The sequence below is a fragment of the Aythya ferina genome (genome assembly GCF_964211825.1).
Source record: "Aythya ferina genome assembly, chromosome: 12".
In the NCBI taxonomy this organism is placed as follows: Eukaryota; Metazoa; Chordata; class Aves; order Anseriformes; family Anatidae; genus Aythya; species Aythya ferina.
In genome coordinates, this window is record NC_140308.1 from 15,030,362 (window position 1) to 15,055,636 (window position 25,275).

The 25,275-nt window shown below is 41.6% G+C and overlaps 1 protein-coding gene across 1 annotated transcript in view; it reads left to right on the forward strand.

The window, feature by feature from the left end:
* Positions 1 to 25,275, forward strand: part of LOC311443263 (uncharacterized protein) — a 471,777-nt gene that overhangs the window by 125,757 nt on the left and 320,745 nt on the right. Inside the window, exons 5-8 of the mRNA XM_084533324.1 lie at positions 2,941 to 3,136; positions 3,547 to 3,621; positions 18,759 to 18,850; positions 20,327 to 20,428. The gene's annotated coding sequence lies outside the window, so the exon portion shown is untranslated. The remainder of the gene's footprint in view (positions 1 to 2,940; positions 3,137 to 3,546; positions 3,622 to 18,758; positions 18,851 to 20,326; positions 20,429 to 25,275) is intronic.

Consider the following 25,275-nt stretch of genomic DNA (forward strand, 5'->3'; position numbering starts at 1 on the left):
ATCTCATTTCGGTGCCAGGATGTCCATAGGAAATACTATTTCCTGCCTGTGCTGGCAAGTTCTGTTATTAAACCACTTCCTCCAAGAGCCAAACTTTGAAGAAGAAATAAAGTTCAAAGCCTTTTTAAGAGACCATTTGTTCTTCTTATGTGCCTATCCCGAATGTTACGCTGTGTGCCATATAAAAAAAAAAAAGAAAAGAAAAGAAAAGCTTAATCTCTTGAAGATGGATTGGCCGTTGTTCTAGGGCCCCGCGCTGGGAGCAGCAGGAGCAGGTTACCACGCGGGCATTTTTCGGAAGCTGCTTTCTGAAGCTGTGGGGTTGTTGAGCTGTTGCTGGAGGTGTGAGTGCCACCGAGGGGCCACCAAGCAGTGGCTCTGGGCTGCTGTGGAGGAAGAGGGGACTTCGGGCTGCCAGGCGGGTATCTGGATATCAAGTAGCTCTGAGTCCAAATGGATGGAGCTAGCATTAGGAAGGCAGCGACCTCAAAGCACTTTCTTCTTTCTGTCAAAGTCATTGCACTCCTCTTGGCCTCTAGATTTGGGTTTTGACTGCCAGTCCGTACTGCGTAATGAATGATGGTAGGTACCGATCCTGTTATGGAGCAAAAGTGATGCCAAGTGACTGATGCCTGGTCAAAACCCATGAGGGGAACTCGGGCAGTAATCATCAAATGAGCTTCACAGCCAGAACTCTTCAGGAGCTATTTTTTTTCCAGAAATTATTTGTTGTTACCACTTGTGCTCCAGCTTTGCCTTAAACAGCATAGAGACAATTAGTTGGAAAAAAAAGCTTCTGGTAAAAAGTTCCCTGCTCTAAATCTGCTAAAAGTAATAAGAGAGGTTTGTGAAGCGTTGTGGGCATTTTCTAACCTTGGAGCATGTTAGCAGCGAGGTACGTTTGTGAAGAACAACGGCAGTGAAATGTTTATTATTGTGTGCCTCCATCCTTTTTGTGAGCATTATTCTGTGAGGATGGGGCCGCTTTTCATCTGATCTGCGCTGCCAAGGCGGATAAGAGAGGTTTATGTGATGTCAGATCTGAAACCAAGAAACCTGTAGACAGGTTCTGAGCAGTGATGCCTCTGGCAACTGGTTTCAAGGCAGAGCTTATGTAGAGTGCCTGAGGTTTTAATAAGCGTATAGATGTCTGAACAGCACATAAAGAGCATGGGAGGTGACAGGCTGACCCAGTCACTTTCATTAATTGGGATCAAGTTACCTTTCTGCATCTGGTCAGAATGCCGTGCGGGAGATTTAGGAAGCAAACAGCACGTTGCCATTGTCTGTGTGTGCCGTGTCCTCCCCAGCTGGTAGGTGGGGACACCAAAAGTAGGTGCAGACACGGGGGATGTTCGTGGCCGAGAGGGCACCAGACTGCACAAGCCAACGGGAGATCTTTGCCAGGTGTGCTTCTCAAAGGCTCCTGTTCATTCCCGAGCCCTACACGCTGCAATTCAAATATTGCACCATGATTTTTGGTGGTGTTTATCTCACGCTGGTCAAAGTTTGGGGCTAAATCTGCAGGTGGCTCTGCCAAATGCGTCAGTGAGTGACTGAGAAGTATGCAGGTGCCTACAGAATGATCAGCGCAGTTGTAAGGATGTGGCGTTCACTTGAGGATTCTTAAAAAAGATGATGGAATATAAGAAAATACATGTCCTAGCTGCTTGATATCTGGAAAAAAAAAAAAAAAAAAAAGAAAAAAAAAAGGAGAAAGAAGAAAGACTGTTTTTATGTAATGTAGAATTGTGGCTATTTACCTTATTTCATTCCCAGATCAGGTATCTTATGCACTTCTGTCAGTGCAATGAGTATCCTGCAGGAAGGGTGGCAGATGCTGAAGTTGTTCACCAGTATAGGTTTTTAACACTTTTTGTTTGTTTGTTTCTAATTTAAACTGCCTAAAACCTCAGCCTCACAGTGAACAGATAACACAAAACTGCAGGCCAGGGAAAAGGCCCTGCAGAAGGCTCGTGGGCAGTGACTTGAAATCCCAGATTTGTTTGCAGAAATATATTGTTGATACTTGAATCTACTTTTTGGCAATTATGCTCCCAAGTGAACCTTAAAGTAACCCAAATGTGTAAAAATCATAATATGGGACCTAGCACCAAGGAGCTGGGAAGACTGACTTAGCGTGTTTATAAAAACATGCATCCATCTTCAACATGGAAACTCCTCCTGTAGCACTCTGACAAAACATTTCTTGAATCGAGGATGGGCTGACTGATACAAGAACCGAAAAACAAGCTCTCTGAGAAGTTTTTATTTTGAAACATAATGGTATTTCACTCTGGCACCAAATCAAATCACAGGTCCTTACAGCAATATTTCCAGAAGTGTTATTTTCTGGACCGCTTTCCATAACATTCTCAGCTATGTTTTATGAAGGTGAAAATGGTTTGAATCCACTTTTTGGCCTTTTCTGATTCTTTGGGATACATTTGGCCATTTTTTAGGCTATTGCGTAAGCATAATGCTAGAAGCCTACAAGAAAGCTGAGCTTCTTCTCTATCCTTAAACATATAAGGAGTAGGGGGATAAATTAAGGCATTCAGTACTGTAAGATTTGAAACAAAAATTGGGCAATTGGCAAGACCAAAGGTCTAATAAGAGGCAGGACCGTGTGTCTTAGCATGAGCTCAGGCATGCAAAGCTTAATTCAGGCAGCTAAACAGACCTAAGGCCAGGTGTCCTTGGAGTCTGTTTGGGATTATTGCAGTGCCTGGCAGAGGGATCTGTGGAGTTGGGTCAGTTAAACCTAAAGCATTTTGGCATCATGTCTCTGTATGCTGGGTTCTCATTAATGAACATATATATATATACATGTATATATCAGATAGGTGTGTGTATTCTTCCATGCATAACTTGTAGGTCAGGCAGTTTATCAGTGTGCCTTCTTTCTATTTATTCTCTGTGCTTTCTCCTTGCCAGCAGTCACTTACACCTGTGCTGCCCTCCTGGACGTTTTCAGGGTGTGAATACCCTGACCCTTGAGCAGCAAAAAGCACCGGCTGCTGACACTCAGCACAGCATCTATCAGTCCGTGTACTGGTGTACTGCAACTTTACCTAGAAATACTGGCTTCAGCTGATTGGAAAAGCCCTGGCTCTCAGTGTTTGAACCTTCCCAGGTTGGTGGGTGCTGGTGGGGGACAGCTGGCTGGCGGTCAAACCCGACCTTGCTCAGAGTTCCTGGGTTTAAGGATATTCCTGCTGTGCCCTCTTGGTCCCAGATAGCAGTGTCTCCGACCTCCGCATCAGATGTAATAGGCATCTTCATATGAAGCTGTTTGGAAATGATAAATCAGCTAAAAAACTTGAGCTTTACATGCAAGGATTTGGGGGAGAGTTTTTTTTAGATAGTTTTCCTGTATTCTTCAGGCATTTCATTCTGAAATGGTCATATCGGCTCACTTTATTCAAGTGAAGCCAATCCGGGTTGAAACTAATGAAATGCAGACTGTATTAAATTCCAGGTATATATTTTAAAAGTTCAATATATTTGATTTTGATACTATTTATTTTTTTTTTTTTATGACAGCAGAACCCAGAGACTCTGCTTAGCAATGGGAGCCCATTGTGCAAGCTGTGATGACCAGAAGCAGTGAAAGCCCTTGTGAGTTTCTGAACTCTGTGAGTCCAGCATCTGATGACAGGTCTAAGTTTGTCCCATCTCTCAGTGCTATACTACATTAAAAAAAAAAAAAAAAAAAAAATCATACTCCTTGGGAATTTCGTACCTGATCCAAACTGAAAATGTCTCTCTCTGCCATGCTGGATATTTTTTTTTTTTTAATTATTCTTATTGTTTTTAAGAAACTGAATTTTAGGCAACAGAAGGAAGTTCCCATGAAAGGTGGTTTCTTTTATCACTATTTTTACCACAGCTCAAACAGAAACATTTAATGGCTAACTGCATCTGCTATGTGCAGAACCACATTGGACCAGTCATCATTTTGCTGAAATCAGTGGAAGGAATCTAAGTGGGTATACAAAGCCCCCTACTTTTAGGGCACAATACAGGGAAAGGCTGCTGGATGTAGATTTGATTGCTGATTCTAGTGCCACTTCATGGAAGTAGAACCGCCTGTGCTTTCAGGTGTCATTAACTGCTCTAATTTCATTAGTCTTTTTCCTGGACTACACTTTCACTGCACTAGTCACAGAAAAAATGGCTCTCAGACTCTGTATGAGATCTGTATTTACACAATGATAGCTGCCATGGGAAACTGCCATCCAGTTATTTTAGGAGCTTTTAGAATAAAGATTTCTTGAAATCATGGTTCAGGGGGTTTATGGTTTTTTTTTTGGTTGTTGTGGTTTGGATGTTGCTTCTGTTTGGTTTGCTTTGTTTTGTTTGTTTTTCTATGTTGTTGTTGTTGTTTTATCTAGATTGCATTAGCTTTTTTGTCTGAAAGCATATGACACTAATCTGTCTGACCGATGTATTACGTAGTCCCAAGAAGACAAAATTTAAGAGCAGATTAAATCCAGTACTGGGTATCTTGTCTATTAACTGTTGTCAACTTGCAGTCCCCTTGCCCAGTGTACTAAATTTGTTCTGACTGCTTTTGTTCATATATACATAACAAAAGGTGTCTCACGGTACTGAGTCTTGCTATAATGAGAAAAACTGTTAAGAAGAAAACTCCGTGTTGAACATTAAAGTGACATTCCTATTCAAACTACTGGGGTGGGTGATTCGCACCGTCTGTGCCACGTTCTGTAGCACAGGGAAGCTAAGAGAACCAGACAAGGGCTAGTGCTTAAAATTACATGAGCAAAAAAAAAAAAATGCTAATGGAAATCAACAGACTACTGCTTCTTCATTTAATTTGCAGAGCCTAAAATATATTAGTTACCATCAAGGGGAAAAAAACAAACAAACAAACAAAAACACACACACAACAAACCTCACAAAGTTTTAAACAGAGCTGTTTGCTGAAATGGTGCATACCTTCCTTTGGCAGTCATTGATCTATTTTTCCCATATAAGCTATAGAGTGTATTAGCTGTATATATTAGCTAAGAGAGTATGAGTTCTCGAAGGAACAGATGGTTATTCCCAGCCTGGACAGCACTTTTTAAGCATTAAGAAATCTATACAGCTGTTCAAGTGAATTACCTGGGTTTTGCTACTGCAATTTTAAAGTATGGTATAGACTTAAAGAGTTCGTACCACTGACATCCGGAAAAAAAAAAATAAGAAAAAAAAAATTAGAAGTTTCCTTTCTTATGCCCTCTTCATTTGCCATGCACTTTAAAAGTGACAGTTGTCCCTATGAAGATTAGAAGATCCATGTTGGGTATGTCACATGCTTTGATGGTAGTATTGCCCCAGGCATTTGTCATCCAACCTACAGGGATAACAATGTGTAATGGTAGTGCTTTTTTCAGAACACTGTAAGTATACAGATATTATTAAATTTTACAATTACCACAGGGAATGAATCAAAGCCTCCAATAAGCAAATGAACTGTATGTTATTGCCCTGCCTTTGTAATTTTTGTTCAGTACTATCTGATTGCATTCCTGTTATCACTTAGTTGTTTCTCTGCATGTAGTTTTATCTAATTTCTCTTTATTTCAGTCACTTGCAGAGGAGATAAATGGATTATTTCAGACTAATTGCTACTTATTTAAAAAACCATCAACCTCCTGTAAGAGTTTCAAATCAGGGCTTTAAACTAGCTTTTACTATCTGCGATATTTATCTTGAAGGATTTCATCACTGTAGAGTCTGTTAATGAAACATTTTTCTAAAGCCGCTTTCAATCTGCCCTTACCTGTTCTGCCAAAATTTTTAACACAAACAGATGATCACTGTTAAGTAGTTAACATTTGCTGCTTTCAGTGTCTGTATAGATTGAAAATACTACTGATAGACCTTCCAGCTGTGTGTAAAGTGTCCGACTAAGAAAAGCAGAATAAATATTACATTATCTTGTTTTCTCCCTCCTCATATGATGGAGGAAGCAGCTGCATTATTTATCTAATTGAAGGAACGTTATGAGTGCGCTTAATTAAATGTAAGACTACTTAGTAATACTGTAAAAGTAAACAAAGGATAAATGACAAAATGAGCTCAAGTGATCTAAGATGGTTTAATTCCCAAGTGTTGTAGCCTTTCATATAATTATTGTAGTGTATGTCTGTACATCAGAATCAATGTATCCGATCTATATTCAACAGCATATCAATTTCTCAGCCCCCTTAACAAGCTTCCTTCTTTTCCCAATGCAATTGGATGGAGAGTTCTTGGAGCCTAATTCTCTCTCATCCATTTGCACGCCTTTTATTTTCAGTGGGATTCATCTATTCTTCCACTGGTGAGAGAGCAAAATCCAGGTTCCTAGTGCTGATACACGAAATGTTTGAAGTCATTTTTGTTTAAAAATACTTTAATCCCACCACATTGAGTTAGGCTTGAGTAGGGAATAGGATTAACCCGAAATTAAGCTTCAGCAACATGAACCAAATAACATGGTTTTCTCAGTCATTCTATCTGATGCTCCAACAATAGATGCAGCATGGCAGCCTCAGATGAACATGATCCTGCTTATTGTTGGTATCAGAGGAAAAAGCACAGCGCAGGAGTTAAAATATTTACAAGTCTTAGTCTCTCTGAGGGAGTAGTTGACACTTCACAGTTAAAATAGAGTTTTCTAGGGGATGTAAACCTTTATTTGTTGGCTGGAGGCTTCCACGTGAGTGGGCAGGAAGTAGGGATCCTGTAGGATCTGGGATGTGGGTTGTGGTGAAAAACAAGTTCCTTGTGAAAAGTCCTTCTCTTTACAACCAGCTCTACCTCAAAGGATTCAGTGAAAGCCATAAGACATAATTAGATCATGGAGTTTGATCCCTGCCAAATTTATAATTTAAGTCAATGCTTAAGTCACATCTCTAACAACAACAACATAAAGGAACTGCCATTAGTGCATGGAACTGATGCTTTCATGTGCTAATCCAGTGATCATTCCAATTTTCTGTTAAAATCGGGACTTGAGGAGTCCTTACTCAATCCTCAGTCTCTTTGAGTTATCTCAGAGCTTGCTTATTCCTGATTATTGTGATTTATTAAAGAAAAAAAATCCATTGATATGTATTTTTAAGTCTATTAAATGCCTGTTGGGAAAATAAAGTTTAGCAAAAAAAAAAAAAAATGCTTTGCCAAAGGTTAAGCGACTCTTTGTTCAGGACTTACTTCAACAGATCGAGCTTTCCAGCACATCCATTCTTCCTAGGCACTCCTCAGCTTTCACAAATATAGCAAAATAAACATGAAGGAATATCATCAAGAAGAAGATATGCTGCTTGTGTAAGTAATTATGTCCCTTGTTAGTTCACTATAAAGTAATTTTCTTTTTTTTCCTCTTGCTCTTTACATTTCTTAGTGTGCCCTGGAAGGTATTTTTACTTAATTTTGTTTAGAAATTTGAAAAGCAAGAAAAAGTGAGGGATGATTACAGACTTTATTTAAGGGTTTGATTTTGGTTTCTCTCTGTTCTTATATCAAAGATAAAATGGAAGTGGTGGTGTCATGTTCAGGTAATGAGATTTTATATTAAAAAGAATAAATTAAGCTCATAAAGCCAATGGCAGGAGGGACATGAGGAACCATTTCTAGCTCACAAAAAGGACTTTATACATTAATGCAGTGAGCATCAAGAGTTATTAGGAGTCGAAATTCAAAGCTCAAAGGATGTCAAGTGCTTCAAAAGCAAAGGCTTATTTTGTATTGTTTATATTTAGAAGTGATATGGAGCTCCCTTGAAATATTTTACCCATGATGTCAAAAATCAAAAGCATTACGGGGGGAAAAAAGAACTCAGGACATTTCCCTTGCAAACAAGAGTTCTGTCCGTGACACACAAGAGGATTCCTCTGAGGTACACATTTGTACACAGCACTACTTACCAAAAAAACACAAACATCCTCTCTGCTTAGCTGCGCGTTGTTGCTTGCCTTGAAAATCCATAGGACGCAGAAAGGTTTTACAGCACATTCACTACTACTTTTTTTTTTTTTTTTTAAAGAAAAAAACAAATCCTGGAATATCACTATGTGGTCATTTTTTAAATAGATATTTTTTTGAAAAGCTGTGTGACATTTTTCTTTAATGGCTGATTTTTTTTTAATGTCAGCTACATTTTTAAAGCATGAGGCCTGGTTGTAACTAGCCTCGGCACTGCTACTGTACATCAGACTGTACTATTTGATCATTAATTTATCACAGTTCTAGCAGTTTGTTTGACAGGTGATAGTGCTTTCATCTAATGGCTACACAGCAAGTGTGTGGTGCACTAAAGAGTGGATGCCACTGACTAGAGTTAGAAATCAGCAGACAACAGCCACTTTGCAGAGCTTTATCGATTTACCAGAATCATTTAAAGATATGAAACAACTAGAATAATGAATGCCAATTCAGCTCGCTGTGGGTTTGTGTTTTTTTTTTTTTTTTTTCTTACAGTTATTTAGTATGAAGTAGATTAGTAGACTTTTGTTGCTGGTGTTATCGCAACTATTTGCCATGGTAGATGAGGTGGAAAAATCCAGGTGAGAGTCTGAAAGTGTGTTCTAGAAATACAGTGTCTGTGTTCAGTGCAGTTTAGGAAATTGATTCCTGGCAGAAACGTGAGGTGTTTTGGAGTATTATAAATATTTAGCCTTCAAATTCAGCCTTTCTTAAAGTTATCAGATAAAAATGTTCTCTGAATTGGGTATATAAACATGGATCTACCTGGAAAGTCTGAATCCTCTGATCCTACCCCAGAAAGCAGTTATGTCAGGATGACTTGTGCATAAAATAGTCTGGATTGTTGCATTTATCCTTCTCGGCCAAAGACCCTCATAGACAAAAACCCTTACAGCTGTGCTTGGATTTTGTGGCTTTGCAGGGATGGTGTGCTACCATGAACCCTGGTTTGCTGCAGCGGAACCTGGGACCTGTTCCAGCAAGCTGCTGAAGAAAGAGTCTAGCTGTAAACCTGTTAGCAGCCCCATAAACTTCAGAGGCTCTCCAATCCTGAAGCACTTGGCTACAGCAGGTCTTAGTTGAAATTATATCAAGAGGTAGAAGAAGCTCTTTGAATCTTGCAGTCAGTGCCAATAAATTTGTGCTCCTGATGTTGGACAAGTCAACGTAGGCCAAAGCTGAGGTGACTCATGGAAGTTAATTAGTTTTCTGAGGTGCTGATTGCTCAGACTTCCCACTGAAATGAATAGGGAAACTCCCACGTGTTGCAGTGGGAGCTGGAAGCCGGCAGTGCAGTGTTGTGGGGCATCCAGAAGAAGCTTTGTTGTCTTTTGTAGTGGAGGCAGTGGGAGTTGCTTACAAAGGAAACCAACCTGATGCCAAAAGAAATGTTATTTTCCACCTTCTTACTGGTTGTTAACAAAATCACAAGTAAATAGTAAACACAGAAGTTTGTCAAACATTTTCAGTAATTGTTTTAAACATATCTGGATGCATGCACAAGTGTTGCCTTTTCTCCTTTTAATTGTAAGTCACAGGAATGTCTGTGCCTGAGGGGTTGCTGTGTACCTATCTCCAAGTGAAATGGTATTTATTAATCTAAAATTATTACCAGACCACTCTCTAGGTTTGTAGTAATGCCTCAGTGTCGAGGAGTTTGCATAAGCCTTGCTCCAGGAAGGATCCCCTTCCCTGGTTTCCCATGGCAGCAAGTCATCTCCCCATAGCTGAGCATGGCTGATGCTATTTTGTGCAGGAAGGGCGCGTGGGATTGCTAGGTCTGTGTTACATGGGCTGCAGGCAGAATGGTTTACCAGAAGCTAAAAGGCCAGATAGCTGAGACTACAAATATTTATAATGGTCAAAAATGTACGCTGGTTTCTCAGTGTGTAGACAATTTGCCTGCATTAATAGAGCTTGTACAGGGTAGATCATGAGCCTTTTTTTGGTGTAAGCTTTTAAGTTCCTGTGCTGTAATTTGTCACGTTTCTAATGTATTAAGTCTTGTTTGATTTGTTTGGAAGAAAGTTCTGTAACTACATCTAAGTAAAACCTGGTTAAATTTAATTGGTATTAAAATGAATGTGATATTGTCTGCTCCAGTGAGGCATTAAAGTGGAACTGTTTTAAGGTGATGGTTTAAAAAAAAATAAGAGGGAGAAGAAGAAAGAAAGAAAAAAAGAAAGGAGAGCTGTGCTCTCCTTTTGTCTTCTCTCCTTTGACTATAGAGTCCTAATTAGGAACAGTTCAAACTCCTATGTAAGCTGCAAATCATGATCTGCCTTTCCATTTGCCCTTCTGCCTACAGAACCACAGGCTGAAAGCACCCTGGAAGAGCAATTCCCTTCATCTCACTTTGACTTGCCAGTTCCCTGCCCAGCTCCTCTTCCTTCCACCATTTCAGCACCAGCTTGACCAGCTCTCTTTCCAGGTTTGGTTATCACATTTCCAGGAGGTAGCATGGCTTTCCTCACAGCCTGGTTACAAATAGCTATTTGCCTGAACAAAGAGTTTGACTCCCTGGCAGGTGGTCTGAAAGAACCACTGCCGTGTGATGGAGCCACATATTGTCTTGTTTTCTGAAAGCACAGCCTCTGGTTTCAGGAGATCTTTCCTGGAAGGAGATCCTGCTCACGTGATTTTTGTGTTAACTCCACATGCATTTCCACAATGATGGCAGTGGAAGGGCTATCTGAATTTTGACTCTGCAGCAGGATAAGGAGGTTGGGCTCAGGCAAGCAGATTCTCTTCTCCATGGCTGCTGAAGACCAAGAAAAATTCAGCTAGAATGAGTGAGGTTCTCCCGTTGATAGCCTTGTACCACAGAGATCAAAGTCTGCCCTTCCCTCATATTTTAAGCTACACTCCAGCCAATATGCAAACTACATTTTTGCCTTCTCTTGTCTGTTCCCTGTTCCCACAGTTGAAGTCCTGGCTTAAGTCATAATTACTATCCCCACTCCCTCCAACACGAAGATCCCTTACCCTTCCCACCTGAAAATCCCAGCCACAATTTGTATTTTCAATGTGATTAATAAGTACGTCTACAACCCGAATCCCAAATCTTTCTCCCTGGGGCTGCCCGTTCCCGCTTGCCACCACGCTCGCTTTCCTCCTTGCGGCAGTTCGGTGGGCGGAGGGGTGCCCTACGTGGATGCAAATGTGCAGAGGTGGGCAAGCTTGGCTGGGGTCAGCTTGTTTGTTTGTTGCTTTAGTTTTTGCTGGCCTTGCTCATCAGAGCCTAAATCTCAGGAAAACATCTAGTGTGATTCACGTAAACGCTGAAGGCAAGTGGGATCAGACTGGCTGAGGGGAGGAATAAAAACTGGAGGGAGGAAAACGCTTGGCGTGGATCGGCTGCCCTAAGACTCAGCTTGAGAGGTATGCCAAAAAGCTCTTTGTCTCACATGCACATTAGGATAAGTAACATTGCTCCCCGCCATCTGTCTCTCTCTATGAACCTCTGCCTCGTTCCCATGTAATAAGAAAATTCATAGAAGTACCAGCTGTGACCTTACAGGGAAGCCTGAGAAACTTTGCCTCTTTAACCAGCAATGGGAGAGTCAGATTTGGCACCGTTGAGCACAGTTGTGTGTGTAATTTTATTTTTTTTCTGTTCTCTAACACCATCTCTTCCCCCAGCAGTGGCACAGTGTTCGTAGAGAGATGAAAGCCACTGTAGCAGTTCAGGAGAGACTGTCTGCTGCCAGAGATGAGTTCTGATGGGCTATTTTTTCCTTTGTTTCTTCCTGTTCCAGTAAGGCTGAAAAACATGAGGTGAAGAGACCATCAGATGTGGCAGTTTCTTACTCCATGGTTTCTGTTATAGGCTAAAAGGACCAAAATAGTGGTGTCCAAGATGAAACAAAATGCATCAATATTTGTTTCATTAGCCTGGCACAGAGCATATAAAAAGTCTGCCAGCTTTGGAGTTTCCCTGCAGACATGGTGATGTGTTCCTATAAGGATTAAATGTAAATTGTGTCCCTCATGCCTCATCTGCAGGACATCTAGTAACTGAGGATGTTGGCAGCTTTAACCCTATGTGCATAATTGTGTCTATGATTATATTGCAGATGCCTTTGTAGCTACGATGCAAGTAAATTTACAGTGAGCTTTTCCATAGAGCAGGCTTTGAGTCCTTCTGTTTGATATATTAATGGCAGGGCAGACTCAAAACTCCCCTGGCCCATAAATTTGCAGTGAGACCTGTGAGTACGTCTGCTTTTTACTTCAGAGTCATTCTGAAAAATGTTTCAAAACAACAAAAAAATTTGGTTCTTTGGCTAATAAAAATCTAAAGAAGAAATTCAATTTGGATTCAGCTAATCTATGTAATTCAAACCCAAATTAAACACATGATCTTCAAATGTGATTTTAATAAATAGAAAATAAGTTTCAAATTGAAATGTTTCATTTTGTAATATCAAGAAGGAGCATTTGTACTTGTTCATTAAAAATAATTACCTGAAAATGTTACCATTGTGACTTTCATAGCATATTGCAGTGGACCTGCATCTACGTTTTTGTTGTTGAAAAAAGTATAAAATGAAGAAGTTTCCGTATTATAACTGCAGGACAGGTATTTTTCTGATAAAATAATTTCTAAGTTTTTTGAACTAAACACATTACACTAAATGTTCCCTCTTGAGCATCTGTATTTCTTGGAAAACTCATTGTAATTGTGTAAAACCAGTTCCTCCACACTCACGCTCATTGGCACTGAGGTATTTCAAACTTCATGTATCCTTAAAATTTAGAAATTAGAACAAAAGTTTATTGTGTCCCCCTCCTTCACAACTGTCATGCGGGGGAAGCTTGGCTTTTCACTGGGACTTTAGGAGCGTATGTTACTGAGACACTTGAAAATTGCACCCAATATCACCAAGAGCAGCAGATGGATCTGTCAGCTGTTTTACTGAAAATGGTGAATATCTTCCCTGGAACATTCATAAGTTGCCCGAGGCAAAATTTCACAGTGGAAACAGTGAGATTTCTCTTTACATAACATTCCTAGTACTCACGAAAGTCTAGGTCCCCCCCACCCGCTGGATTAAAATACCCATGAAGCAGAAGATGATGAATAGGCACAGCTGGGCTGCCAGAGGAGCATTTTCAGAAGCCCTCGGCCATAGCCGGACCGCAGCCCACCGACGCTGCGGTGAATGCACGGCGTCTCTGGGACGTGCTGTTGTCGCTTGCTTTCGCACATGGATGGAGACTGAGAGAGGCTCTGGTGAGGACTTTGCACCTCTCTTCTTCCACACGGTCTTCCTTGTGTGGTTTCCTGAGGGGCTCCAGAGGAGGCCTCGGGCTGTGGGGCTGGAGGTGTCCCCTCGGTGGCACACGCACCTCAGAGGGGAGCAAATGGCGGCCGGCGGTGAGGGGAGCAGCCCGCTGCCCCCACCAGCACCTGCAAGCCCTGAGCCGCAGGGCAGGAGGCCGGCCTGAAGGGATCGTTCTCCAGCAGAGCTTGGCAATTCTACCCACGAGTCCTTTGCAGAGCTTAAATCGGCTTTCTGCAAATATTGGTGGGCCTGACCCAGAGCCCTTCTTGTTTGCAGGCCCAGAGAGTGCAGGCCCTGAGTGCACGGCCAAGTGTTGTTTGTGCTTTAATTTCTTATTAAGGTAGGGTGTGAAATTAAAACCCAGAAGCTGTGTCTCAGTAACTGTTGCTCAGGAATAAGAACAGTTTTGTTCAAAAGCCTTGTTAAGTGGACAGATGTCAGTTAAGATTTGCACAGGTAGAGTCTACTGGTGATGAGGGCCTTAGGCACTCTCTTAATGATAATACCTTTCTAAAGTTTATTCTTGTTACTACTCATTTTTTAATACATTACAATGTCTGTAGCCAAAAATAATGTTTAAATCTCTCTTAACTTCCGTCAAATTAAATACAGCAAAAAGGAAATTAGAGGTGTTTCTGAGAGTGAGGTTTGTTGTGGGCCTTGCGAGTATTGAAAGCTGGCTGGCAAATCCGTGTAAAAGCAGTGCAGGAGCCCGGTTACTTGTGTGGGTCTTACTCAGTTTCAGTCATCAGTTTTATGGTGGCCTGAGAAATTATTGTTTATGAATTTACGTATTGCTACTGTAGGCTAATAAAAGGTGAAAGTACCGTGTGAGTGCTTGTGCCAAGTGGGATTTCCACACAATTTCCAAAATTCGGCTCCAGCTTTTGTCAAATCTCTCCCTTGGAAGCCTGAAATACTCAGTGGCTTTGTGTAAAGAAACATTCATATGCTGGATTTTAGCCATTTCTCTCAATTGAGTGAAAGTTACTTTAAACAAAATCCTGGACCCAAAGTGGAAGTTTTAAGATATTTGACATCAACTGTACGCAGGTACAGAATTGAGTTTTGATCTTTTACTTCATTCGTATGGCAGAGGCTTGTGTGATTAGTCTTAATGGGACCAGACTCTTAATGGGAGAGCTTATGAACAAGTGCTTGCATGCATAAGGATTGCTGTCTGGTTGCTGGTAAGTCAGTCCTGTCTTTTGAACAGAAAGAATGAAAGCTCTTGTCTCCGGCAGCCTTGAATTGCGTTTCGTTTGAAATCTGACTAGAAAGTTTGTTATGTGACTCGATGTGAGCAATAAAACCAAACAAGGCAGTCGTTTCTGGTGAAATTCCTCCTAATAGGACTGCCTGCTTGTACGGTATGCCATTTTCTGTGGGAAGGGGCTTTCTTAGGTGTTTAAGTGGTGAGAGGGCCTGGTGGGTGAGAACACCTACCAGAAAGGGCTGTGAACAACAGCTCAGCCTGGGCAAAATAATGCAAGTTTGGGCATCCACAAAAGTGTAAAAAGCTTTAAGGCTTTCTTCTAGTGTCTTGTTTTCTCAAAGAAACTGTATGGCAAGCTGCGCAACCAAAATGGAGAATGTTTTATGTTCAAAGCAGTCACCTAATTGCATCTCCCAGTCGCTGGACTATGGCATGTTTACTAACACTGCCTTCTGTTATCCACCGTGAATTACACTCACCAGCACATGTGTGAAGCCCAGTGGTATAACCACCACATCTTTCTGGTCCAGCATGTTTGCAGCAGGGACCAGGAATACTCACGATAAATTTATTGTAGCTTGGACTTAAAGCAGAGGGGAAAACTCTAAATAAAACATTTGGAGCCCGATTTTGGCTCCTGCCGCACTAACTCAACTATGAGTCAAGGACAATATTTGTTCTTTTGGGAGCTTGGCCTTGTTGCCTGTACACCAAATGCAGAACTAAAGAGGCTGGTGGATGAAGGAAAATGAGACCAAAGGTCCTTGTTTTTCTATTTGCTGTCAGGCTTTCTCGTTTGGGGGCTGGGGAAGGTGGAAATTAAAAATAAAACAGTTTATCGTAATTCAAATAGTTAATGCCAGAGCGTAACAGTGCAAAGTGGTGATAGGAATGTGCGCTCCTGTGACTGGACATTTAGGGGATGGATTAAGACAGTAGCTGATGATATAACAGCAAATTTGATCCAATTTGATGCTTTTTTGTTGCTTTGCTGTATAGTTCTGGATAGTCCTCATCTTCCTAGGTGACTGAGAACCACTGGAGGATTTTTTTTTTCCCTATTGTTTTAAAAACTGCCTTTTGGGAGTTTCAAAGAGATTGTATTTCAGGCATTCTTCTACTTTTATTTTTTTTTGTAATTAGGGTGTGTGGCACAGTGAAAAGCTGTGAATGATCCTACTGACATCAAAAGCAGCAGCAATAATGTTCTGGTGACTATGGGCAGAACAAGTTTCTTGCTTAATTTTCCTACTTTTCTATAGCTTATTCCAAAGTCCATACTTGGAGGTTTGTTATTCCCCATTGAAAATGTGAGCTGTGCAGTTTATTTAGGTTGGACAGTTGTGTCATGGGCTGAGTGCAGTATATGTAGCATTCACTCTCTGTGGTTGCCTGTTTCTTGCCAGCAGGTCCTGCTCGGTGGGCAAGAAAGCACCCAAACTAATGCAACTGGAGAGCAATAGAAAAATGAGGCTATGTTTTAGGGATTGGTAATTGTTTTGGCAGAGATGTGTTCGTAATCTTGCCATGAAAAATAGGTAAATACTGTGGCATTGAGCATTTTTTTCAAGAGGGAGTTAAAATGGGAATCCAAGCTCCAGGTGGGGATGTTTGTTGGCATGGTTGTCCAGCAGAGCGTCCAGACCTTACACAGAATCTGAGAAGAAATTCAGTAGCAGATGGGAGTGAGAAAGAAAGTATGTTGGACAAGGGAGAAATATCTGATCAAAATGAAGTTCTGAAAAAAGCAGCGCATGGAAATCAAATGCGTCCAAGACAGTTAAAGGAGACATCAAGGCAGTTACTAGGCAGAATGATATGGGGAAAAATGCAAAAAACATGAAAGATATGGCTTTTAGTTTTTTACTTTGGAGAGGTTACAACTTCAAAAGAAACCGACTACAACAACATAAAATGTTTCTCCCTCACGCTGAAGTGATTTGGCCATAGGTGCCCGTGTTCTTTTTATAAATTTGTCCTCTGGAGGGTTCGAGTCCTCCTAAAGCTCACTCCAGGCAGCCAGTCAAGCACGTTCACCTCAATGATTAGCGAGAGGCCTGCGGTGTGCTGAAATATTATAAGGAGCCTATAGAGGAACTCATCATGAGCCAAACAGGTTACTGCCTTGGCAGGATTCCTCTTACTGGTTTGTGAAGATAAAAGGAGGACAGGTAAAGGTTAGTATTTCAAAGTAAGTGTCTTGGATCGTAAAATATTTGGTGAAATTATTCAAGAATAGTTCATCCAAGTGAAAATAGTTTCTGTGTATTGCTGTCAAGGTCAATGAAAGCTAAAGTCAGATGCTGGCCAAGCAAGCAAAAACTGCCTGTGGGCTCCCATCACTTACACACCTGGTAACTCTGAGCTTGACATAAAGAGTGTGGGGAGTAGGACTGGGAACTCACAGGCTTTTTTGGGTCAGCTTTGCTGCTTTCAGTTGAGCTAAAAACCCCAGTGTCATAAGGACTACCCAGCACGTACTTGAGGAGAGCTGATGTGACCCTCTGAGATCCCACCCTCTCCAGGTTCAGGCTCTCCAGCTGCCCACCCTGTGCCAGAGTTTGACATCCCACCCAGCCCAGACCTGTGGGCCACCAAGGTAGATACCTGACTGGCCACCAGTTAGCTGCTTCAGCTCACATCCTGGTGTGTTATTTACTGTTCCCATCATGATATATGGGATAATTGGCTCCTCTTTCAGTATGAATTTAATCCTTAAACATCCATGTTTTCAAACAGCTGAGATGTCAGGTGGGTTTGAGATGTAGGGGGCCTTCTACCTGTCAGCTTTGGTGCAGTCACACCAAGCCAGGGATTTTGACAGAAGCTGCTGCTGTGAACACAACTGGTGCACAGGTTCTGACTGCTCATCTGGAGCTGCTAACACAAAGCTGTTTACAGGGGCTGAAAGCTTTTGGAAACCAGCTCCTACTTAGGAGCCCGTGTCATAGCTAATAGCCCTTTGCCTGAGCAGATTAGGAGCGCCAGCCCCTATTGACCATGTCTTCTGAAACCCCTAGCTCAAAACATGGATGTCTCTGCTGAGCACCCATATGAGGAATAAACACAAACATTTGCGGAGGTTTAGCAGGTCCTGCTCCTGATCTTCTGATGCTTTAAGACCTGTCTGCTAAGTTGTCAGGTGTAAGTGCTCAGGCTTCAGGAGCTTACTGAAGAGAAGATGCTAAGGAATGGTTGTTAACAAAAGCACATCCCTCAGGCAAAGGAGGAAAAGGTACAGGAGCTGGACTTTTAGTAGGGTTGTTCACTAGGACTCGCAAGAGCAGGCAAGATGAGATTTCTTTATCATTTCCTACAGCATAGTAAATCTTTTGGATTTAAATTTTAGAGGTGGTTATTTGCAAGCTGAAAATATCTATTAGGTCCTTACTGAAGGGATGTGCCAGCATCTGAGTACAAAACGATCCTCCCATGATGTATGTATCTCCAGCTTCAAAAGTGAATGAAGAAGGTGAATAATGTACTGGGCATGATAATGATTTGGACACCTTAATGTGTGCAATTCATTAGGAATAAGAAATGTGTTTCTTTTGGGCAATTTGGCAATTCAGTACGTGATCAAATTATTGCAGAGTTTCTTCGTTTTCTGAGGAAATTGGGTATGGACACCTGCTATCCAGTGTAGGAACAGGAAAGGATATCTATTTGTAACGGGTGTTACTAATCTCTGGCTAGAGGTGTTTAATGAAGTCTATTTGGCATGTAATTCTCAAGAAGTCCCATGCATCGTGTTTTCCTAAGGCATCCGTGGTGCTGGGTGATGCGCGGAGTTGGTGCATCACTCAACATGAGAAAGCAGATGCAAAAGCACGATTCCAGGCACCATTCCACTTGCTGTGAAGCAAAGGGAGCTCTCCTTTGGTGAACTGGAAAAAAAATAAAAAATTGGGCTACGTCTTCAGTGTCAGTTTGAATCTCGTCTTTGTTTTCTGCCATTTTGATGTTTGAATTTTGTAGCATGCTGTGTGATTTATTGGGCTTGTAAAATGAACATACTCCAACTTAAAAATCTACATGTTCCTGTCTGTACCCTGAGGATATCTCAAAAGGGGGGATTCAGAAACTGGGGGAAGAAAGGTTTCATGAATTCTGCAAACTTTTTCCTTTGAGTGCTTTTTTTTTTTTTTAATACTTGAGTGGCGCTTACGAATTACTTACACTATCCGTTATAATTTAATGCATTACACAATAAAGAGTATCTGCTGTTCTTTGTGTATTTCAATACCAATGCTTTCCTTATCTGTTTTCCCCAGCTTGCCACTCCGTGCAGTAGAGGTTCTGTCATGTGATATTACTCCACACAGAGGGAAGTCGGAGCAGCCCTGCACGCTGCTTTACACCACTGGTAAGCAGTCAGAGGATTTGCTTTGGTCACAAATGTAGTTTCACATCGTGCATCTCTCCTCTCTCTCACATTGAACATAGCATTTCAACAACTGCAAATTCAGTGGTTGTCAGCTGAATCAGGATTTGAGTTAATAGCTTGTGTCTTTCTTTGGAATAGTGTTTTCAGCCCTAATATTAGTTTGTAGATGTTCCAGACTGTGCTCACTTGTAAATGTGTGCGTGCAGCTTCTGCTAACACTGATAACTATCATTTCTCATGCTGAGTGAATGGTAGACTTTTAGTAGTTGTCCTCTAGATTTTACTGTCTTCCTTCAAGATCAGTGTAGTATTTTCCACACGCTTGAAAACCTTTGCAAAATAGGAGCTGTTGCTTTCTCACTAGTTGTATTTCAGGTTGCCGGGTATGTATTGTCAAAACACCCAAACCACTGTATCACAGATGAGACCTGCATATATCAGCTTCCTGATTTCTATACCTGTGACTCCAAAACTCTTTACTAAATTCTTCTGAAATATTTTGCAGTAAGAAAGGAAAACAGGAAACACCTCAGGATGGACTCATGCTGCAGAGTAGAACCATCTCACTTTCTTTTAGGAGATACGTTTTAATTTGTCCTTTAGGTTTGCCTTCATTGGACAGTTGATTCCATCATTAAATAGTTGGCTAAAATGGCTCTCTGTACATGGAAAAGGAGTCTAGACACCCAATTTTTTAATGGCTTAAGTTATGTAAAAATAATTAATTTTTTATGTCTTTGCAATACTCATGGGCAATTAACAGTTCTCCTTGTCCCCTACCCTGCCCTGTATTTTTCCAATGCCTTTATTTTATATACAGTTTTGGACCCTGTACCAGGAGCTGTACTTCTCTATAATGGGTGTGATTTGTCTCATATGGGAATTCTGAATAAAATTACCAATAACGTACTTACATTCAATTAAATCTGTTTCAACTTTCACAGAATCTAGCCACTCAGTAGGGAAATCCTCTCTGCCACGTTTAAGGAATGGCAATCGATACACGCTCACTGGTAACATGTCTGCAAATTTCAAAACACTGTAAGGAGTTAGGTGATGTAGATGACTCTTTCTTAGTAAATTGCAGCCTGACAGCTTTGCTTATAACCAGTTCCCATCCTTGTTGTTCAAAGTCAAATTCTGTCAAGCAGTTTAGTTGTTTCTGACTCAGAGTGTCAGAAATTGTCAAGCGCCCCATTCTTGGGAGAGGAGCAATCTGGACACCATCAGAAAATGAGCAGGACAAGTTGTCTCGGGTTACACTGAGAAAAAACATCACAGTCTGGGGGTGAACTGAATGGGTACTCACCTCTTAAAACACTGTACGCTCGCACAGGCAGGATAACATTACAAAAACAACTTGGCTTATCCACTGAAGGGAAGTTTCAGATTTGTGCATGCATATCAGGAAGATATGAAAGGCAACCTGTGATTCTGTCAAATTGTTCTGTGCAGGAAAACATTGAGCTTTGCCTGTGGGAAGCTCAGAATCAGGAGCTGCGGGTACAGGGGAGTCCCATCACCTCAGCTTCACCCATGTCCCTGCTTCTGCAGCAGGTAAGCAGGCGGCGGTGGGAGAATGGGGAAAGTCTTTCAGCTGCGTGCACTCAGCGGGCAGCGTGAGACTAGTAGGCAACTCGGAGAGATGCTAGCAGAATGTGTCTGCAGGTCCTTAACCAGGCTGGCCCATTAATGCTGCATGTAGTTACCTGCTTTGGCCAGCTGAGAGGTAAAAGGTGAAGCTTTCTTGTGCTTCTACTTTACACATGGAGGTTGAGCTGGACTTGTATTAGGACACTGGATGTATTAGAGCTCAAACATGGGTTTAGGCCAACCTGTGAAATGCTGGATAGACAAAGCCCTGTCTCTGTCATAGGGGTAACTTGATTAATGCCTACTTCTTTCTTAATAAACCAGTCCCCTGCCTCCCAGTGAGCAGGTAAGGAGTGAAAATAAAGTTGCCTTTATGGTTGTAACAAGCTGGGAATAAAATGACTAGGATGACAAATGTGGGTCAGGATCTGTCAGAGCTCACAAAGGACCCAGAACCAATCAACATGATTTCCTCAGCTGTGAATACTCAAGTCAGACAAATGTATAATGCATCCAACTCTCTCTAACGTGTATGTGCAGCTTCCATGCTGGGACTACACTCCAGGCTTTTGAAGTTTAGCCAGTAGCCACCGTATTTCTGGCTGTTTAGCACTTGCTAAAGAAGAACTGAATAGTATCAGGCTGAATTATAATTTTTGCCCTGGGAAAGAAAGAGAGAAAACAAAAACTTAGCCAGACCAGTGGAAAGCCCTTTGGAATAAAAATTATTTTATACAGGAAAGATCTAAAAAGATCAGATGTGATTTTTGTTCACGAATTGAAGTGGAAGCGACCTGTGTAACAGTACAGTTGGTGAAGGTTTGTTGAGGTAGGAGGCATGTGTGAGGATGGCTTGGAGGGAATCAGTGGATGGGAAATGAAGCACGTGGAGAAATCAGAAATGGGAAAAATCAGCACAAAAGTTTAAGCACCCTGTGTGAAGTGTAGTGCTGTTGTAGAATGAAGCAGACTTTGTGGATATCTGTGATGTTTTATAATACTTCTTAAATATAAAGTCTCTAAGAATATTTATCCCTTCTCCTACTTTCCTCCTTTCACTCCGCTATTTTCTTACCCTGTAACTGGAGGAGGTGCTTTTGTGTCTTTTCTTCTTGCCTTTTTTTTTTTTTTCCTGCACAGTTTTAGACACCTTAATTGTGGGTTATGCAGTTTGCTTCACTTGCCATTTCAGGAGGCCACATCAGCCATCCCACCAGGTAGCATTGTTTACAAGCAGCTCTGCAACCTTTTCATCCTGCTCCCTTATTTTTGTTACACTTGGTGTAGCGATGCCATAGGACATTTTAAGTACGAATTGGTATTCCTTGTGGTATGTCCTCGGGTCTGTTATGCTTAGGGTGTTTGCGTTACCTGTTTAGACACCCACACGCGGTGTGGTTATTTTTGTTGGTGACTGAACGCAGGCTGTACAGCGGATGTCACAGGAGTATGTTTAGAACTTCCATTGATCTCTTTAGCTACAAATAATCATTACCGTGGCAAAGCAAACAGCGGATCAAAAATGCAGGAACGTAGCCCAAAGGGCGCTGCTCACTTTTCCTTCTGAAATACACGACACGCAGGTTTGAGGTGTAGAATAGCAACTGCTGAAAGATATTAAACAAGAAAACAACACAGGATATCAAAAAATTAACTACCTGTCTTTGGTTCTTTAAAAAAAGAGAATGAGATAAAGGTACAGGCAGTGATGGGAAGTTGGTTGTCTTGTTCAGTTCCTCAGCGCTAGCATAGCATAAGTCCCCTGCTGCAGTTTTGACTAAACACAGGTTTTTGCTTTGCCATGCTGTTGCTGTGTGACAGTTGCACAGTTTGCCTGTGCCATGCTGGAGGTGGCTTTGTTTTGCCCTGTCCGTGGGGATGCCATGTATATACATGTAGTTTGAGTTTATAGACATGTCCTGTGTTCTCTGAGGTAACACATAAAACTGTTTATCTTCTTGTTTAGTTTTATGTAGTAGCTATTTGTCTGGAGAAACCTGAGCTTAAGAGAAGAATTGCCTGAAAGTTTAAACCCAAGCTACATTAGATTGCAACTTCCCAACTCCTGGGTCCCTGGGCTTAAGAGGAAGTAAACTTTCTGAGATTTGGTCCAACGTGAGTGTCGTTTTCGTGGAAAGAGGTGACCCAGTGCCTCCCTCCAAATTCTGTTTCAGCTCTTTTGCCCAGGTGTAAACCTGGGCAAGTCACAGGGGCAGTTCTGTGTCTGCAGCAGGGATGGGGCTGACTCCAGCGCTGTTCCTCACCATCCCATCTCCTTCCGACAAGCCGTGCTGAGAGTCTGAGTTCAAAAATAGCCCAGTGTGGGTGCAGACGGCCCTGTGTCTGTGAGCATGTGCTGTCAGAACCGCATGTCACTGCACCCTGCAAAGGACGAGCTTAGGTCGATGCTAGCTCGGGGAGTTCAGCACTTGCACTGCTTCAGCCCCTTCCTTCATCTCTCTCCTCTCTGGTCCTCCCTCAGTCCAAAGATTCATTTCCATTCTTCCATGAGCTCTTCCACAGATAAAGCATTGACAAGTATGATGCCAGTAGCCACTGCGGTACAGGAGGATTGTTTGTATGTCTAAGAGATTCAGATGTAGATTATTGCTAGTTGAAACTTGTCCTACAGAGCCAAGAATGCTTTTAGGTCCTCCTTAGCAATACTTCTGGTCCTCATTAGAAACTGGTGGTTTGCATATTTAAAATAATTGTTCACAGTAACTGCTGTCCAGAAGAAAAACCTGAGAAATATGTAGAGCATAAAGCAGCGTGATATAACAGCAGCGTGCTGGGTGCCATATTGTCTTTGGCTCTGTCCGCTCTGTGCAGTTGGCCAAGCACTTTCAGCAATATGGTGTGCCTGCTAATGATGACAGTGGTTTATTGGTAGCACTGCTCAGTCTTTGAAAAGTGGGGGAAAATGTGTCAGGAGTTCATGCCATTGTAGCACAATTGTTTGGGGATAATTATTGAATGCACACAAGAGCAGCAGTTTTTTCCCCGTACATGAACTGTAGTTGATGTTGCGCTATTTTGGTTTTGTTTTCTGCTTAACATTCCTCTGTAAGTGCAGCTCCTCTGAGGCTTGAAATGAGACACACAAAACTGAACCAAAGTGACTTTGTTTTCCGTGTGTAAGGGGATGGACGCTGAGTGATAATGACATATTTTGCGTGTGAGCAGCAGGTGCGAGACCAAGTGTCTACTGCGGATTAAAGTAAATATGTTTTTTTCTATATTTAACTGATATGTGACAAAGAAACAACGTTTAAATGTCACTTTCCATGGTTTTTTGTGTGTCTATAATTATACATTCTAATGTGCCAAGTAGCTACTCACTGAAGTTCAAATTTACATAGTAAAGTTGTGCATAACAAGACAAACAAGATACAGTCTAGCATTCATCTCCATGCATCTGGACTGCCTCCACCCAGCAGTTACACTACCAACAAATGAATGTTTTCTGCTTTCTTGAGTTCACATAAATAGCTGTAAATTCCTATAATTAACTATGATAAGTCACTCCCCGCTATTAAAACAAAGACGTGTTTGTTTATCGGTCATACTTGCATCCACCACTCTTAACATTACGGTGTCGACTGATGTTTTTTCACTGTGTTAAACAAAGCAGAAATATTCCTGTTGGGCAATGCCGGAGTCCCAGGAGCGGCCTCAAAAGCAGGAGCACCAGGCTGTCGCCCGCTGAGTGCTCCACTTCTCTGCCAGCAGCCCTTCCTTCCCCTCGCCCCGTACTGCACCCCCTCCACAAGACCGCGGTGTTTAGGTGGGCAGCTACAGCACTGGGGAGCAAAGCACGGCCCAGAAGGGGAGAAGTAAATAAACGGAGATATCAAGATGCGTTAGTTCTTGTAGGTCCTAAAAATAAAGCACTTCTTATGAACAACATCTGATTTTCCATGTGTCAGGCCTAAATTTAGTCAGAGGCGATTTGTGGCAAAGCTGGTCCAAAGTTTTCTATGTTTTGTGTTTTTTGTTTTTTTTTTTTTGTTTTTTTTTTTTTTTTTTGTTTTTTTGTTGTTGTTTTTTTTAATGATGTTAAACTTATATTGGTAGTGATATATATATATTTTTTACTTTTTCCTGCTGAAATCTGCATATTTTCCTTTTGTTGTGGAGGCTAGGGGCACCAAATTTTGCCCCCAGTCCTCCTTTTTCTTCTCCATTATATTTTTAAGCCTACTCTCAGTGCTTAGTGGAAACTTCTTTCACTTATTTCTTGTGTCCATTGTCTTCTGCAGGCTGAGGCTGTGCTCAGGTTGTGCCTGCTGTGGCAGGACATGCTTTTCACAGCTTTTAGTGTCTCAGAAGTAATACATCCTAGGAGATACAGACCATAGAACTAAATTAGGCACCCAAATTACAACTCCCATGAAATACTGAAAAGGGAGGGGGAAGGGAGAGGAACTCTAACAGTGACAGTTTTGTTTTGCCTAAATTTTCCATGGAGAAGTATTTCATAAGTTATGTCAAATGGGAAAGCTGGTTATGTATCTCTGTCTGCATGGGTACAAGATCTTCTGTGACATACAGATTGCGAGAGTGGGGGTGTGCACTAGTGCCACGATGCTGGTAGCAAGCAGTGGGGTTTGTTCTGTGCTTTGCCATCTCTTCCCAGCATGTGTTTGTGTTAGTCATGTTAGGAGTTTAGTCAAAGATTCGCCCTTTAGAGAAAATAGTGGTAACGGAGAACTTTGTATCTTTGTCTGGAAGAGATTAATCGCTGACGATCCTGAATAACAGGGATGCTCAGAAACATGCATTATGAAATGCAGGGCTGCTGATGACTG